This window comes from Schistocerca cancellata, chromosome 9 (assembly GCF_023864275.1).
Source record: "Schistocerca cancellata isolate TAMUIC-IGC-003103 chromosome 9, iqSchCanc2.1, whole genome shotgun sequence".
NCBI lineage: Eukaryota > Metazoa > Arthropoda > Insecta > Orthoptera > Acrididae > Schistocerca > Schistocerca cancellata.
In genome coordinates this window covers 292570556-292590131 of record NC_064634.1, presented here as the reverse complement: position 1 = coordinate 292590131, position 19576 = coordinate 292570556, and the positions used below count along the sequence as shown (strand labels likewise).

At 43.1% G+C, this 19576-nt stretch overlaps 1 long non-coding RNA gene across 1 annotated transcript in view; it reads left to right on the top strand.

Annotated features, from left to right (window-relative positions):
- The window catches only part of LOC126100747 (uncharacterized), a 439006-nt gene that overhangs the window by 203848 nt on the left and 215582 nt on the right, over positions 1-19576 (top strand). The window contains exon 2 of the long non-coding RNA XR_007522204.1: positions 18268-18380. This is a non-coding gene — a long non-coding RNA (uncharacterized LOC126100747). The remainder of the gene's footprint in view (positions 1-18267; positions 18381-19576) is intronic.

Here is a 19576-nt window from a genome sequence, read left to right as displayed (position 1 = left end):
AACAGCATTCTTTTCGTTTTTCCCTGACATCTTCGCAGAAAAGTGCGTACGGAAGTAGTTTTGTTGTCAAAGTGGTGCATGGTTCCTTCGAAATACACGGCAGAAAGTATCATGTACTTGAAAGGCAAAACTAACATCTCACCTTTGTTACTTCTTTGATTATATACACACTGTTCCGCATATTCAGTTCTATTCTGAGATGACAAGAAAGAAAGGGACAGAAGGGATTTTCAGTCTGCAGCGGAGTGGGTGCTGATATGAAGCTTCCTGGCTGAGTTAAACTGTGTGCCGGATCGAGATTCGAACTCGGAACCTTTGCTTTTGGCGGGAAAGTGCATCTGATGGCGAAAGATAAAGGTTTCGAGTTCGGGTCTCGATCTGGCATACAGTATTAATTTGTTATGAACTTTGAAAGAAGGAGTAAGTCGCAAATTCTCCGACCTTTCACATAATCTGTGTAGGATGTGTGTGTAATATACAGTAAGTTTCAAAAAGATACATCTCATTTCACAAGACTATATTTTCTACATAAAAAAGACAGAAACTTGGGGTAAGTCTTAACTTATGAAATGAAATCGGAAGTTTAATTTCCCGCCAGTTATAAGCATTTAGTTCACGTGGTTGGCACAAGGAACCCATCTGGAGCAGGTACCTTTCGGGCAGAGCTATTTCCTTCTGCAGGTATTCTATTGACTGATCGTCTTAGGCAACCACAGCTTCTTCTCTATATGTCACATTTCTTGCCACCGTACGTGAGACCATCTTTATCAGTATATTTGAAATTTTGAGTCCCGCCAGGCAGAGGCTTGTTATTCGCAGCAATGTTAAACAAGGACGTGTAAGGATTTCTTTTTTTTTTCTTCTTTATGTGGCCTTCTTCTGCTTCTAGAGAGATTGGAATACCACAGACCAGCCGCGGTTCTGAACGACATATCTCAACATTACAAGTTAAGGAGGAGTGTGTCTTCATCTTGTGGTTGTGTTATCTTAAAAGACTCTGATTCCCAGTGTTTTACGTTGCTGTGAGAGCTCTAAAAGCACGTCCTGTATTCTGATTCCATTCATACCTATCTTCGGCTATACTGTGGGACGCTGCCTTTTAGGCAGGTCATGTTTCGGAAGTGCATTCCTTCGACTGATTTTTCACTCGAAAATGGAGGAAGTTGGAGTACTGATACCAAGACTGCGAAAGATTTTGGTAAGCATCTATTGCATACTGCCAACTGGCTGCTTGTGAGCTAAGCAAAATAATGATGAATGAGAATTGTGTCGTTCGGACATCAAAGAAGTGAGAAGGTACTTGTGCGACTCGTGTGTTGCTGGATTCCATGTGTAACGAACTGTTATGGATGCTAAAAACCTTACAGTTCTTACAGCACAACTTGGGAAAGGTGAGATATGAGGTGTCATCAATTCCTCGTAGAGAAGGAACTGAATTGTCAGTTCTAGAAGCTACGTGTGCACATTTCATCGTCACGTAACTGCGCGTTGCGTGCTTGTAAGAACGCTAGTTGAAACGTTTTCCCCACCCCTTCTTCGGTAAATGAAGTACATGATGATTTCATAATATATCTCGTTTGCTTAGCGTGAAACGTGTTGGAGGGATGGAATTAATAGAAACACAGTGCTTAAACTTACGTTATCTGGTGACGTCACCTGTTCAACATTTGTCTTCCGCTTTTGGGGTACTTTGCAGTTCCGTGTATATGTTATTAATTTAATTGCCGTAGCGTCATCTACATCGCTTCTAGGGATTTTAAACGTTAATAAGAATCACCCGGTTTATCGACAACCTTCGAGAAGTTGTACATGATGTACTGGGGAATGAAAAGAGAATAGGAAACCACATGGATGAAGCAAAACATTGTGGTCACCTGTTTGATGGCTTGCTGATCCACTTTTGGAAGACAACGCAGTAGCGATTCTGCTTGGCAGTCCTATGGCACGGGCAGTTATCCCTGCGGTAGATGCCACCAGTTTTCGTGGGAGGCAGCAAGTTGAGTGGATGTAGGTTGTCCTCAGTAATGTTCACCTGCAGGAAATTCCTGCGATTACTACCACAGGTCTCATGGTATCAAAGATCACAACTTCCCATGGCTCCCACTGGTCTGCGTCCACGGAACGGCATTGCCCTCCACGATGACGTCGATGCCCCGAAACACTTGTGTCTGCAGCAGTATTGTTTTCTGTCGCTAGATTTGCCTATCCTGTGTTGCAGAACGGGCAAGTTACCGACCTCCAGGTGCTGTGACGAGGCCCGGATGTAAAACACTTGTCGCTTACTCGTGGATTCACCAAACGACAAACGCTTTCCGTAGACGCTCACAACAACAGCAAACCATTGGTCGTCCACCTTTGTCATTTCCGAGACGCTCGTTCAGAGGTGACGGGCGACAATAATCTGCCCTTTGTCAGTGCCACTTATAGCAGTGGATTTCTACATTTGCGGCATCGTCGCTAGACCCTTACCCAATCACGTGCCGGCAGCGCCAAAAGCAATGTTCAGTCATGCATTCGGGTTTAAAATTCTGTCGTAGTAGCGTGCTTTAGCGTGCGGATTCCTTAATCTGAAGAAATCTGTGGACTGAGCTCTGCTTTGTACTGTTCAGGCACAAATGAGCCCCTCATATACCTTCATCTCTGTGTCCTGTCACACAACGGATGGCCGGCCGGAGTGGCCGAGCGGTTAAAGGCGCTACAGTTTGGAACCGCACGACCGCTACGGTCGCAGGTTCGAATCCTGCCTCGGGGATGTGTGTGATGTCCATTGGTTAGTTAGGTTTAAGTAGTTCTAAGTTCTAGGGGACTTATGACCACAGCAGTTGAGTCCCATAGTGCTCAGAGCCATTTTTGAACACAACGGATGCATCCAATACTCTGCACACAGCATATGCAACAACATCAGCAGGAACTGTTTTAAAAACATTACCGCCACCAAATTCCCAACTCGGAATAAACAAAGTTAATGCTGGATGTTACAGTGATCATACCCCATTAAAATACGTTATTCCTTTACTTTTCCGCCTGCCTATGAATATCTTACAACAATTGTTTGCATTAAAAAAAAACGGTTAGATCACGAACAGGGAAGATTTCATCTACGTTTACATCATACTCCGCAAGCCACCTAATAGCGTGTGGCGGAGGGCACTTTCGATACCACTACAGCCGGCCGAAGTGGCCGAGCGGTTCTAGGCGCTACAGTCTGGAATCACGCGACCGCTACGGTCGCAGGTTCGAATCCTGCCTCGGGAATGGATGTGTGTGATGTCCTTAGGTTAGTTAGGTTTAAGTAGTTCTGAGTTCTACGGGACTGATGACGTCAGAAGTTAAGTCCCATAGTGCTCAGAGCCATTTGAACCATTTGATACCACTACCTAATCCCTCCAACCCTGTTCCATCCGCGAATAGTGCGCGGGAAGAATGCCACTGTATTGGCTCTAATTTCTCGAATTTCCTCCTCGTGGTCGCGACTCTCGATGTATGTGGGGGAAGTAGTATGTTGTCCGACTAATCACGCACGGCACCTCATCAGAGGGCAACGTGGATGTCTGCTGTATTTTCTGATGAAAGCTGTGTCTGCCTAGGTGCCAGTGATGGTCGTGTATTTTTTAGGAGGCCAGCTGAGGCGTGCAGCCATCCTGTCTGCGTATGACACACTGGACCTGGAGTTATGATCTGGGGCGCGATTTCATATGACAGCTGGAGCACTGTCGTGGTTTTCCCACGCACCTTAACTGCAAATTTGTACGTCAGTCTGCTGATACGACCTGTTGTGCTTCCGTTCACGTACTGCATTCCAGTGGGTGTTTTCGAACAGGATAAGAGTTGCCAACATACTTCTGCCGTAGCCCAACATGCTCTACAGTGTGTCGACATGTTGGTCTGCTCGATCACCACATCTGTCTCCAATCGAGCACATAAGGGATATCGTCGAACGACAACTCCAACATCATCTAAACAGAGAATTAACTGTCCCTGTATTACATTCAACAGTTTGGCGTTTACACCGGTTATTCATGTACCACTATTTCACATTTGCAATGGCTTATTTCGCACTTGCATTAACCTGTGACCTTGCAATGTAAATCACTTAAGTATGTTACATAGATAAACGTATTCCCAAAATCTCGTTACTCTGCACTAATTATTTTTTAGTGTTTCTATTTCCGTCAGTGTAGGAGCGCTGAAATTGATAACACGATTTATATTACAAGCAGCTCGCAACTTTCTTCTTCTGCCACGCAACTTAGGCTGGGTGCTTGATTATGATCGTTGGTCTCTTTCGTCTTGTTAACATCAAGAACTGCCAGATGGGGAAATCTTGTTGCGTTCTGTCCATACAATCTCCCATGTCATTTGGTACCTTCCCCCACCCCCTCCACCCACACAATTACCAGTATTTTGTGTTTTTTCTATTTCTATTTTAGAAAACGTTTCGTTCGGTCTATTTTACGTGAATTGTGGGAACCATAAGGAGCAAATAAAAATCTGTCAGACATGACTTAGACTTCAAGAACCCATAAAGCCCTACAACATTTCCGTGGTTAGGCGACCAATGAATAATAAATAGATAGTGTTGTGTATCTAAGTTGTTGTTCTCACTCGGACAATATTTTTGTTGTGCACAGTGGCCAAACAAAACCAACAGTCACTCATAGTTAAAGAGAGACCCCATTGCATTTTACTTGAAAAAGAAGTATTTATGAACATTAAATATGAATGTAAGCAGGAAGTGTTTTCTGAAGGTATTCGTATGGAATGTAGGTTTGTTCGGAAATGGAACGTGGACGATAAACGGTACAAACAAGTTGCGAATATAAGCTTTTGAAATGCGCCGCTGAAGAAGAATACTGAAGATTGGTGGGGTAGGTTGGAAAATTAATACAGAAGGGCTCAATCACATTACAGAAAAAGAAACGCGTAACTCAGCCTGACTAAGGGAAGTGTTCGGACGATAGGGCACACCCTGAGGCATCAGTGAATCGCAGTTTGGTAATGTAGTAAGCGTTGGGGGTAAAACGTGTCGAGACAGACCAAATTTGGATTCAAAAGCCAGTGGCTTGCGGTATTTATGCAGAGATGAAGAGGCTTGCACAAGCTAGACTAGCGTGGAGAGTTGTATCACACCAGTCTTTGGGTCTTCTCACGGAAGTGCACAACAACAACAACAACAGTAAATGAGGAGTTACGACTGTTCACCCAGCAACATCATTTAAGAACTACTTACAGTGAAACAAATTGCCTACGAAACATTTTATGATTTTTATTCATTACGCTAAAATATCTTGTATATTATTACTTACTCGCAGAGTTGTAACGAGCAACTGTCTCTGAATTTGCAAGGACAGGAAGGTGAAAGAATGAGATTGGGGTGAGTTTCAAGCTCTTAGTTCAATGTTTGTGCTGGAATGATGAGATTATAAATTAATGATGAGTTTAAAACAGTGTTACAAGGATTTTCATTCTGTAGATTCTCAGAACGTAGAGTAGTGCTGGAACTTATTTCCTTGTCGAGCTCATAACCGCCATTTCACATTTTGACTTAAACGAAAAACATCAATGACTAGATGGTTACCCCAGTTAAATAATCTTGAATGGTCTTATTTATCTCATTATTTGTGTCACTATTATTATTTTATTCAAAATGCAAATTGTTATGATTGTGATTGTAATGTAATTTTTTCTGTTTGTTGTTCCCGGTCAGATGTGAGAGACAGCCTTAAGTCCCTACTCTGGTCAGGCTACATAAGCAATAAATAAACAGCATAAATAAATATTGTGAAACTTCTGAGGGCATAGGTTTTGAGAGGAGTCAGGCGACTAATTACTTCCATCCATACAGATTGCACGAAATGACAGTTCCGGTTAAATGAGACAAATTAACTCTTACCTAGTCAATACATCGTTTATGAAGGACGGCATTGTGACGCAGTAAACTGTTTTATTAGTAACTCCTATGGAAGCTTATCCGTAATAGTTTTTCCCAAGCACGATTTATGAGTAGAACAGGAGACAGGGGAAATGATAGCTTTAGTGTAGTAGCCCTCTGCCACACACAGTGACGCAGCTTGCAAAGTACCGTGGAGATCAAGAAGAATTTTATTGAAACTGACTCTGCCCACGAAAGCATACTAGCATAGAGCTCTGTTATATGAGCCCTACTGCACCAGCCTTCGCATTGAAGCTGTCTGCTGCTTTCCACCTGCAATCGCTTCAGCGATACATACTGACTGGCAGAGTAACTTTTTAAAAGTGAAATGGTGGCAGGCTCAAAGGACGTGAAATAATGTACTTACCGCTTCAAATGCAGTTTCGAAGTCAACATCGAATTCTCTCTTCCCGGTGCCGGAAACAAGCGAGAAACTAGCAATTCTAAGGAGGCAGGTTCCTATTCACACGTAGAAAATCAAAATTGAGACTGTATGCATATTCTGTTTATTATATACAGTGCTGACCGTTACATACAGAAAATTACTTACAACATCTTGCATTTGAAGACTTCCATATTTTCAGTTGAATCAGTTATCTTGCTAGCATTGCTCATGTATTCTACCAAACGAATGCTGGCCATAACGTATCTCTAAGCACTCTACTCAACATGAACTGTCCCAAAGAAGAACACGTACAGAGACACGCTTTGTAAAGATAACACCAACACAAAGAAAATGAATTTAGTACTAAGTTATTTAGTGAAATTGACCTGCAAAATACATTCATTGATATTACAACTGGTGTCACTTTTTGAAAAACTACTTTTTAATTTATTAGTAAAATTCATGTACGTACATAATAAGCTGTTAGAGTTCAGTTACTTTTTATCAAACTCTTTTTCATTTAAATAATTTATTTTCTTTTAAAAGGATTTATCGTTTATTTTTGTTTTTACAGATTTCGATTTGAAGACTGTAGCATTTATAAATACATTCTTGCACTTCAGTGGAAGACTTAATTAAATATTTGATGTTACAGTACGTGTTATCCACGGCCACTGAATAACAGATAACGGATATAATAAAACTGCACAAGTTTCACTTCCACCGATATAAATCTCCGGTATAGTTGGTCAGAATATCGACACTCATCAGGAACGATACTCCAAATCTCGATCTCCTTCAGTCAATTATTCTATAGCATTCATGTACAGGGTGGTTCAGAGAAATTGGATATTAAAAAAAATTAAATATTATTATGAAAAAATATTTTTAGGGATCTTTATTTCTCATTTAATATAAAAAGATGCAATTTATGAATTCATGAAGTAAATTTATTTATTGAAGACTACATCTTGCAGATACGATCCATTTTTGAAAAACCCTTTCCTGCAGGTTTTTAGATAGAGTGTGCGTGGTTAGGAGTAACATCTCAACAGGAATTTGTACAATTGCTTCTCGAATTTTAGCTTTCAATTCTTCTATGGTAGCGGGTTCACCAAGACGATCAAAAAAGAAGAAAACGCACGCTTGGAGGGTTCAGGGAACTTGGGAGGTCATGGAATGTCACCATTTCTCGAAATTATACGAATTCCTAACAACTGGCGTACAGCAGACATCGAGATTCGTGCCGTGTGTGACATTGATCCGTCTTGCGGAAACCAGCGTTTGTCAGTAAATTGTGGTAATGTCTGTAGGTTTACGCAACAAAGGTATCGACCGTGGCGAGATAGAGAGTCGATGTGAGTCTAGCAGCAAGGCCATTCTCGTCCACAAAAGAAAATATAACGGCCTCTTATGCCACATGACGACACATCACACAAAACGGTAACTTTATTGCTGTGCAGCGTACTTTGTTGTGCCAGAGTACGATTTTCTTGTATCCAATAACTAAATTTTTGTTTATTAACAAATTCATTAAGATGGAAATCTCCTTCGAGCGACATCCACAGATTGTTAAAAAAATCTCAGTGTCGTTGCACTGGGTGATCGCCGGGTTTCATTTCGTGGACGACCTGCTACTTGAATGGATGGTAATGTAAGTCATGTATGAATATTGTCCGAACAATTGAAGTATGCAATTGTTAAAGTAATTCATGACAGCCGACTGAACAAGGGGCTTCCTATGACAGCTGCTCGAACACCTTCGATATTGTCTTGTTTAAGAACTGTTCAAATACTACGAGCAGTTCACGGCACGATCTGTAGGTTTCCGTCATTGCTGAACCTGTTTTAAAATTACGTATGCACGTGTTAATTGCATGTACTGACTGAACGTGATTGTGGCATTTGACATTGAAATGCCGGCAAAATTCTCGACGTTAGGCCTCCACACTGTGGTTGATTTTGTAAAAAAAATCAGTGGCTCAATCATGTTGAACACCGCTTTAAGTATGCTGTTAACTAAATGGTAAGATTGGAAGAGCTGGTTTCAGTACGTTATTCAGCATTAATATCACCTAGGGCTATCAATACAAATTTCAAAATTTTCCTTTTCTCTGAATCGCCCTATGCTTTACAACGAGGAACTGAGAAATACACTGAGATGAAAGCAGCCATGGGATACCTCGTAATATCGTGTCGGACTTCCTGTCACCCCAAGTAGTGCAGTAACTCGATGTTGCATGGACTCAAAAATTTGTTAGAAGTACACGGCACCAATGTGAGCCATACTGCCTCCATAGCCGTCCATAATTGCGAAAGTTTTGCCGGTCCAGGATTTTGTGCACGAACTGACCTCTCGATTATCTCTCATACGCGTTCCATGGGATTCATGTCATCATGGTGGCAAATCATTCGCTCGAACTGTCCATAAAGTTCTTCAAACCAATGACAAACAGATGTCTCATCCATAAAAATTCCATATCCTTTTGGGAACGTGAAGTCCGTGAATGGCTTCAAATGATCTCCATGTAGCCGAACACAAACATTTCCAGCCAACGATTGGTTCAGTTATACAGAAGACCCTACCTATTTCCGTACTCGATACTTTCATCGTACGCCACACATTGATTTCTGCTGTTATTTCCCCCAGTATTACTTGTCTGTTAGCACTGACAACTCTAAGCAAACGACGCTGCTGTCGGTCGTTAAGTGAAGTCTTTGACCATTTCGTTGCCGTGGTGTGAGATAATGCCTAAAATTTGTTATCCTCGGCACACTCTTGACACCGTGGATCGCAGAATATTCAGTTCCTTTGAAACGTCTCTGTGGAGTCGCTTCATAGACGCTTGTCTCACTGGATTCTGTGCATCCTATTCTGTCCATGGCCTGATTGCGGTTTAATCTATTAACTCTCCCAGAATGACTGAGCAATCAAAATAAGGCTTAATAATTGATATTATGTTTGATTTTTTTGTGTTCCACAGGAAATCATGACCTGTATTTATTACGTTTTTCCTTTCACCCTACCCTATGTGTGCGTAAATGTGACTGAATGAGTGTTTTTACGTGTGGTTTCGGGTTTCATTTGTGGGGGACGCTGAGTTGGTTGTCGTCTGCTAGAAGCAGGTGATGTTTGCTTCTCGTTTGGAGGGTAGCGCAGGATGACCGACATAGGATCCCCGTACTTGGACAGAGAGGTTTGTCTGTCAGGTTGGTGGCGGAAACCTACCCCTCTGGTAGCTTCCGTTGCACCGGTAGTTAGGTGAAGGTCGGTGGAGAAAGGACTCCCTGCAGCTAGCGGTTGCTGAGCACAGTTCGTAGCTCCTAGAGAGGGTTTCTGCCTTGCCGAGTTAATTTTATTTCGTGACGGCAAAATCATTCTGCTATTGCACTAGTAAAATTTCTTACATTTGTGCCTGGTTTAATGTCTAATTTCTGAACAGTTAACTCGTAATCAAGTTTACCACGTGCTGAAGTTCGGCCATTCGTAAGCGGCAGGCGCTGATTCCATGTCGTATATCTACTATACAAACCTTGCGAATCGGATAAACCTCTATCCAAGCTAGTGCATGAGCATAATGGAGATAGGTTTCTCTCTGAACTGTTTCTGTCGTGGGTGTGTAGATGGAATGATTGAATTATTGTGTTCCACATCCCTTTTGTGTGTTTTTCCTTTTTTAATTGCGCTATTCTACCATTTTTTGTCGAATTGTTTAGTTAAATTTTTCATTCAGGCACCAGTCATGTGTATTCATAGGATGTGCATCAAACTCAGTAATGAAATAAATGTGCTACGTAAAAGATAAACTTTGCGTCTTTTACCTTTCTCATTGATGCCAGTTTTCAAATTAATTTTCTATTCCCTGATTTTTTTTAAAGTTAATCTGCTTGCTTGTGATGAACAAAAATGGGAGGAAAAATCAATTTAATTAAAAAAGCTCATTGTTATACGACATATAATGCTGTTCATCTTGTTAGTGTCTTTAATAAAAATTGCAGTCTTATAGTTAAATTCTTAATTTAATTGAATTAATAATTTCCAGTTCGGCCTTTTCTTAAATGTTAGGAAGGGCCTGTGCTGGTGGCGACTCTGTAATTTTTAAATTTATAATTGTCCTTGTGAGGTGACTTAATCAGAAATTGTACAAAAGGGTTACATCTCCATTACTCTTGGTACGTAACGTATGTCCAGCCTTGGCTAGGATACGTTTAGAGTTCTACATACATGCTTTACACCCTAAATATTTCTAAAGTATAATGTCGCATGAGTCTAGCTCCTACTACGAGCCCAAGTTCAAAGTTTGTTAATTCCCGCAGTTCGCCCCTAATCACGTCGGTAACGTTGTTACATTAATCATCTGACTAAAAATGACATATTCTCCGACTGTCATTTTATACCTTGCGTGCGCAATAATATTGCTATCTGTAAAAGCCCATATTGCTATTTCATGACTTTTGACACTTCAGTGCAGCAGGAGGGCTTCCTTCAGAAGAGGTGTCCACTGTCTGCACCTCTTCACTGCATACGCAGATGACCGAAACAGTGGCTACACATTTACCTGAGCTTGTGGCCTCTACTGGTGTGCTCTAGTAACTGGCGAAGGACTGACCCATTGGCGTTCAGGATAGGCGCGGCAAGTTTGTCGTGAAACGTCTCATATAAAACGTGCGACTGGAGCGACTGCGGGGTAATATTCCGGAGCTGTGCGTGGGAGGGGCAGGCGGGGCCGTGGGGCGCGCACGTGACGCCAGAGTGGAGCGGCCACTTTGGCGTCGCCGGGTGTGCCGGCCATAGCAGCCGTTAGCACCTCGCACTGCCCTCCGCTGCCAGCCGCCATAATAATTAGCTGCAGCCCGCACTATGGCGGGGCGTGGCCCACGACGAGAGGCCTCGCCGGGCAGATAAGGTCTGGCCGCCGCTGCCAGCGATCCTGGCCTCCAGCATCGTTCTCCATTGCAGTGCACTTGCATGCCTCGTCTGGTACGACAGAGCGGCCAGTAGCTAGAACTAGGCTGATGACCGCTCGGCGTATAAGTTGATAGCACCAACGATAAAAACAACATTAAACAAGATCTGAAAGTGCTGTGCAAGACCTTCCGAGCCGACAGATACGACTGTGAAACATTAAAAAGAGCTACTACACTACTGGCCATTAAAATTGCTACACCACGAAGATGACGTGCTACAGACGTGAAATTTAACCGACAGGAAGACGATGCTGTGGTATGCAAATGATTAACTTTTCAGAGCATTCACACAAGGTTGGCGCCGGTGGTGACACCTACAACGAGCTTACATGAGGAAAGTTTCCAACCGATTTCTCATACACAAACAGCTGTTGACCGGCGTTGCCTGGTGAAACATCGTTGTGATGCCTCGCGTAAGGAGGAGAAATGCGTACCATCACGTTTCCGACTTTGATAAAGGTCGGATTGTAGCCTATCGCGATTACGGTTTATCGTATCGCGACATTGTTGCTCGCGTTGGTCGAGATCCAATTACTGTTAGCAGAATATGGAATCGGTGGCTTCAGGAGGGTAATACGGAACGCCGTGCTGGATCCCAACGGCCTCGAATCACTAGCAGTCGAGATGACAGGCATCTTATCCGCATGGCTGTAACGGATCGTGATGCCACGTCTTGATCCCTGAGTCAACAGATGGGGACGTTTGCAAGACAACAATCATCTGCACGAACAGTTCGACGACGTTTGCGGCAGCATGGACTATCAGCTCGGAGACCATGGCTGCGGTTACCCTTGACGCTGCTTCACAGACAGGAGCGCCTGCGATGGTGTACTCAGCGACGAACCTGGGTGCACGAATTGCAAAACGTCATTTTTTCGGATGAATCCAGATTCTGTTTACAGCATCATGATGGTCGCATCTGTGTTTGGCGACATCGCGGTGAACGCACATTGGAAGCGTGTATTCGTCATCGCCATACTGGCGTATCACCCGGCGTGATGGTATGGGGTGCCATTGGTTACACGTCTCGGTCACCTCTTGTTCGCATTGACGGCACTTTGAACAGTGGACGTTACGTCTCAGATGTGTTACGACCCGTGGCTCTACCCTTCATTCGATCCCTGTGAAATCCTACATTTCAGCATGTTGCAGTTCCTGTACGGGCCTTTCTGGATACAGAAAATGTTCCACAGGTGCCCTGGTCAGCACATTCTCCAGATCTCTCACCAATTGAAAACGTCTGGTCAATGGTGGCCGAGCAACTGGCTTGTCACAATATGCCAGTCACTACTCTTGATGAACTGTGGTATTGCGTTGAAGCTGAATGGGCAGCTGTACCTGTACACGCCATCCAAGCTCTGTTTGACTTAATGCCCAAGTATCAAGGAGTATCAAGGCCGTCATTACGGCCAGAGGTGGTTGTTCTGGGTACTGATTTCTCAGGATCTATGCACCCAAATTGCGTGAAAATGTAATCACATGTCAGTTCAATGTGTCAGTATAATATATTTGTCCAATGAATACCCGGTTATCACCTGCATTTCTTCTTGGTGTAGCAATTTTAATGGCCAGTAGTGTAAGTTCACTGCGAAGCCAGATAAGGAAAATGAAGTAAAACAACAGCTCCTGGTGGTGCGCTAACCGTACGTCAAGTGTGTCACTGATCCAGTAGGCCAGGTGCTTTACAGTGGAGGCATCAAACCAGTTTTCCGGAGTGGCCGCAGGACATACGATTTGGTAGGGTCCGCTAAGGACGGCGGTGAAGTTCATGAACCGTGCAGATGTATACGAGATACAGTGTGAGAGCGGTGGCGCCTACATTGGGAAAATCGGAAGATCTCTTAGCACCCGCGTTGCAGCACGTTAATGCTATGCTCGGTTGGGGCAACACAACAGATCGGTGCTAGTAGAATATCGCCGCATGCGTAGGCTGTCAAGTTTCAAGGAGTACGAATATTTGCAAGGCGGCCGCAGATATCCACACGAAAAATAACAGACACATTTGATATCGTGAAGCAGCCTGACGACATCAATAGGGAAGCCGGTTCCCGGCGCCACTTTACGGCAGGCCGCGTGTAACTGCAGGAGAGGAGCTTCGCCGGACTTCACACGACCGGCCTGGCAAAGAGTGTTACACATGTGATGACGTCTTTAAGCTGCTGACAGCAGGAAGCCGGCCGATGTGGCCGAGCGATTCTAGGCGCTTCAGTCTGGAACCGCGCAACCGCTACGGTAACAGGTTCGAATCCTGCCTCGGTCATGAATGTGTGTGATGTCCTTAGGTTAGTTAGGTTTAAGTAGTTCTAAGTTCTAGTGAACTGATGACATCAGATGTTAAGTCCCATAGTGCTCAGAGCCATTTGAACTATTTGGCAGCAGGAAAACTTGGGCCACAGGGGTTTGTCGCCAATTCTTAACTGACCCTCGGTAGCCAGCAGCCCACGCAACCAATAAATATTCGGCTCCATATCTTTTCCTTTTCTCCTTATACCCACCAAAGTTATTTCGGCTCCATAAAACTTTACAAAAATGACGTCGGTTGCCCCTGACACCGTCAAGGGAACGCTATATTGATGCAACCACACCCCAGCTAATGCGTCTTTGCCAGGAGGAAAACCGTCGCAACTCGGCCGGAACGCCGTTACATTTTTTACATATTTTAAGTATTTATTACTTATTATAATTAAATATTTTGATGTATTTCGTAACATGACGCTGCAAGATACCATGTACGCTTTTAATGTGATGATGACAATTTTTTCACTTTCATATTTAATGCACTTCAGCGGCGTAAATACTGGCATGAAAAGCCAAATGCAAGTTGATGAAAGGTAGTCCATTCCTTCTGCCCCATTCCATCCACAGCTCAACAAACGTCGTCTGCACATCGTCTCTCATAGCTCGTTTTTGTCAGATGTATGGCGATTTGCCTTCGAGTTTTGCTTATTAAGATATGTCGACATTTATGTTATACTCGATCGTCTTTCAAATTATCGTGACCATAGCCTTCTTCTATTCCTCGCATACTGTAGAAGTCTTATAACACCTAAGGATATCGCGACGGTTGTGCGTACGTCGCATTAGGTCGAGATCAGCTCCAACGTCTTGCGCACCAGACAGTTTCGATATTTATACTTCAAACGACGTTCTTATCAGCAAAACTGTGTTGGTAATAAAAGAGAAAAGTCTTGAGAGTGTCATAGAAAACTAAAGGGCTTGATTTTTAAGATTTTTGGCACAATCAGTAGATATCAACAAAGTTTGATTTGCTCCGTATGTGTTTATAGCTTTCTTTATTCCTTAAAACCAAGTATTTTGTTGCGAATAAGTATGCCATTTGTTCAGTTAAAAAATATCATCCTAAGTCTAGTTACTCGTGTAGATCGTCGAAGTGCTTCTTTATTGGTTTTATTAGCTTGTTACAAAATTTACTTTCGATACCTATCTCTCACAGACGTAGGACGTTTGTCAAGTTACCCATTATGGGCACAGCGTTCCTAAGAGTTCTTATGCAGCTGCAACGTCAGTACTCTCGAATTTCAAGGCCTTAGGCACAGTACTGATCCATTCAAGTACTTTATATTGGACAAGAAAGCTGGAGGATTCAATCGTGTTTTTAGGACGTATTGCTAAATCCAGTTCGTTATATTTCTTACTTGTAAGAATTATGTTTCTCAGATCCTTAAGAAAGTCAATGAATCTGTAAGTATATAGAAGGTGTTGCGTCTCTAAGCTCAAGGACTTCCGATTAGTGTCATTAGCGCTACCTTGGAAGTACTGACTAAACAAGATTTTTAGTTCTATGTGGCCAAAAAGTTTGCAGATGTTCTCAACTAATTAGAAATACTGGACTGTTTTTCGGTTAGCCCCTACAGCGTCTTTAAGGATTAAGTTTAAATTGTAGCTTGATGGTGTTGTTCACACCACTACATACGCCACTCATGATGAACGCTCCGTCATAGCCTTGACCGCAACATTTAATTGTGTCGACGCACTGCCATACTATGGATTCCATTAATTGGTTTTTCAGACCTAATGTGGACTGATCGTTGAGCTGGGTAAACGAAATAAACGATTCGCGTATATTTACCTCTGATGGATTTCCAGAGTCGTCTTTTATTGTTTTCACATAGCTTTTTTGCTAAGTTTTCCACTTTTCCTTTCCATTTTAAGTACTCCATTCTTTCCCTCATGCACCATGAGCTCCTTGCTCTCGCAGGTCCCTGAGCATTGTCCCCCTTACCCAGCCTAGCTACGCTTTCATGTTATCGTAGAATTGTCACCTTAGTTATGCGGGGTTATTTTCCGCATGACCTCTAAGAGTAAGCGACATATCGCAACGTGAAGCAGCAACAATACAGGAGTCCGTGCAGCAGCCCACACCGTTGCTTAGCAACAGTTTGCGACGAGATGATTGGTGAGAAACACACACTTGCCTTTCTCCAGCCATAAGAAAACTCTGGAATGCAGCAACAGCGCAGAGCAAGGATCCCATTTGGAAGGTAAGCCGTTAAAAAGCGTCTGATATCTGCCGATCTGTAAAACCTAAAACACAAGCGTTACATGGAGTGCGTTATTTCGGTGGACGAACGACATACATTCTGACAGGCGTATATGTTTAAGGTGATTTGCTTTTGCAGACCAGTCAAACAGGCTCTTTATTACGGCTTGTCTGGAGCAGAAACCAATTTTTTATAAATATTGTACCTACAGGAAAATTGGAAAACAAAGGGATTTTCATCTGCAACCAAGTTTCGGTGTCTACTGCACTTACGCATTCGATTGTATAGATAATGTCGACAAATCGAGCGAATTACCATGATGTCTTGAAGCACACATTTTCCAGTTTTGTAAGAATCGAGTATATCATAATGGTGTCTTGAAACGTAGGATTTTCAAGCACATATCAGAACAAATAATACAGTTTTGTAAGAATTTCTAACATATTTGTTGCTTATTGTTTGTTTTTGTCAGAAAACTGATTTATATTTTAAACCAGATAGGTCTTAAATACTTTAGCTATTAACAGAATGAAATGCGATTTGAAATTGTTTATTCAGCTTACAAATAGTTAAATTTATCGCCTTTTTTCGACGCAGTTCGTATTGTCAGTCCCAGTTCAGTCCGCCGATATTTTCTTGGCTTCTCGTATCTCCTGTAAAAAGTAAAATCGTATCGTATGGTTGGCTGGCAGACCTGAAGGGCACGTTCAGCCGCCTGATTGGAAAAATTTTGCCTATCCTTCGCGCAATGGCACTATTCGCTGGAGAAATGTGAAAAGGGTGTGTTAACTGTATATGGTACGTTTAGATGATTCTGATATATGTGGGCGTGTGTGCTCGCGTATGTGTGTGTGCGCGCTTGCTTGTATGCGAGCTCGTGTGTTTGTGTGTGTGTGTGTGTGTGTGTGTGTGTGTGTGTGTGTGTGTGTGTGTGTAGTGTGATGTGTGTGCTTTGGATGATGATGATGATGAGAAAATGGACAGGGTGAAAGTCGTAGACTGCTCCTCTCGATTAGCGCTAAGGAAACAGCCGAGCGACGGCCGTTGTGACCGAGCGGTTCCAGGCGCTTCAGTCTGGAACCGCGCTGCTGTTACGGTCGCACGTTCGAATCCTGCCTCGAGCAAGGATGTGTGTGTTGGCCTTGGGTTAGGGAGGTTTAAGTAGTTCTAAGTCTAGGGGACTGATGACCTCAGATATTAAGTCCCATAGTGCTCAGAGCCATTTGAACCATTTGAAACCGCCAAGCCTAACGTCCTCATCTCCCGGGCGGATCACCATTGTCACACGCTCCCACTTCATGAGACACGTTGGAGAGGTTTGTAATTTAATCCAAGACTTTGGCGTTAAGTCTGGTGGTCAGGAACTTTCCACCACTACATTTCCTCCCCTTTCCTGGAAAGGTAAAGGGAAAGCTGCGTGGCGTATCCAGGCGGCTTCCCATCCAAGTACCGGACACGGCGGACGTCGCTTAGCGCCGGTGACATGGCGGAAACACGTATTTCTTTTCTTCTGTTTTTTCCATTTTGTTCGTCATTGTTCTCGGCATTTGGTCTGGTGGACGTTACATGACACCTCTTCATGTTCATCGTTAAACCCTTCACACAGTGTTCTTTTTATTACAGAGAGAATCCAGCTCTCTGACTGAAAACGCTGAGCTAACGTGCCGGCATGTATTCAAGGAGGCAACGCCGTTGGCCATCTCTCCAGTACTAGATTGGTCAACTTACTCGTAGCTGTAACTTTGGCGATTAAGCGATGCTGCGCACAGTAAGAGTGAGATTCTGGGCGTCATATCTTTATGCTCTATTTCATTTTAATGGTAAACAATTAACAGCCGTATTTAATATTTATATATGACCTCTTATGTCGTTGTTTACCACCTAGTGTGACTCATCAAGTAGTCCCGTTGACGATTATTTCATTAAGGGCACGACACACGAGCGATATGTCTCTGGCAATGCTGGCAGCGATATTGTTATGTTTACAGACTTTACATTATTAATTCAACGTTTTATATTTACGTACTAGAAATATTTAGACACTGTGACAAAATCAATGAATAATGAATGAGTTAACAATAATGAAACATACAAATTACTAATTCATGAAAAATAATGTTTTCGATTTCACTTACGAGAAGTCTTTCAATTTTTATTTAAATGAAACTCGTCCATTGGTAGTATTCGTACCTGGAACTGCGTTGTGGATGGGTGTAGAACAATTTCTAATTCGGCGGACTATTGTACCTATCCTCCTAGGTCTTGATGTGCTATGTTGTTGTGCCTTGATGTTGATAGGATCTCGTGCGTTAGGTGTTGTTAAACCATTTGTTGGCTGCCGTAGTTGCTGACATTCGTCACAGTTTTATTAAGGGTGTGTCTAATGCTATGATCAGGAAGTACATAAAGATTTCATATTTTCTTTCTTCTTGTTGGTCCCGTAGATAAGTTGGAAATAGTAATTTTTCGCTGTTTCACAGGTGGAAGATGGTGTGTACTTTGCGGGTGACGATCCGCTCACTGTCATAGACACCGCCACACAAGAGCGATTTACCGAGCAATTTCAACCAGTACTTCCAACGCCACACTGTCGGTAAGTTCTGTCATGTTCAGTAGTAGTAGCACTTGATCTATGTCAACTAACACTAGGAAACCCGGAATCAGCTGACTGATAAATCTGACTGATTTTTGCAGTTCTCCTCTCTATTTTAATTTTTTCTTTTCCTTTATCTCTTCCTTCCTTCGGGATCCAGGGGGCTCCTTATTCTCGGGGATCCCAGAGCACTGCCCTTGTTCGCCACGCCTACCTGCGCCCCTGACACACTTAACAAATACATATTTGTGAGCGCAATTTCCTTCTGCCAACTTCGAATCTCTGTTATTTACCATCTTTGGTAACCGTCATCAGTTGATCTGGAGTTATTCAGTTCGAGGCGAATGAAATAAACACTTAATACTTCATGATGGGTCGGATGATGGTTGGTTGGTTGGTTTGGGGAAGGAGACCAGACAGCGTGGTCATCGGTCTCATCGGATTATGGAAGGATTGGGAAGGAATTCGGCCGTGCCTTTTCAGAGGAACCATCCCGGCAGTTGCCTGGAGTGATTTAGGGAAATCACGGAAAACCTAAATCAGGATGGCCGAACGCGGGATTGAACCGTCGTCCTCCCGAATGCGAGTCCAGTGTCTAACCACTGCGCCACCCCGCTCGGTGATGGGTCGGATGAAGGCAGCCAAATACGAGGCCCACAAGAAAGTTGTCACTGCGTCTTCTGAACGCTGGCTGACACTATGATATTTCGCTATACGTTTAGTGCCCAAAGCTCATGGAAGAGTACCAGTTAAGGTGTTCCATCATCGGCTGCTGAAACATCTACGATTCATTTTGCTCAGTACAATTAAGGTAAAAATAGGTCCCAGACGTCCCACAGTCTAATTGCCGACGCTCTGGCACAAAGTAGTTTGTCTAACGCCCTGTAAGGCTCTGCGCAGTGACGTGACATCCGTTCGTCAAACACTTGTAATTTACACGTGTGGAAAAATTGAGCCTATGATATTGGCCCAAGACACTGTTGAGTTCTGAAAACAGAACTATTGTGTAATCTCCTAAGTGCTGTGCTCTATCCGTCTGAAAACGACTGTTCAGATTTCGTGTCTACACGCCTACCTAGCCATAACACATTTTTTTATTTCTTTTCATTTCCTTACTTTGATAGCGCATGAGGGAAGACATAAGGCTTGTCATTTACCTTCTACAAACATCAAAAAAGTTTTGGATCATCTAGGTT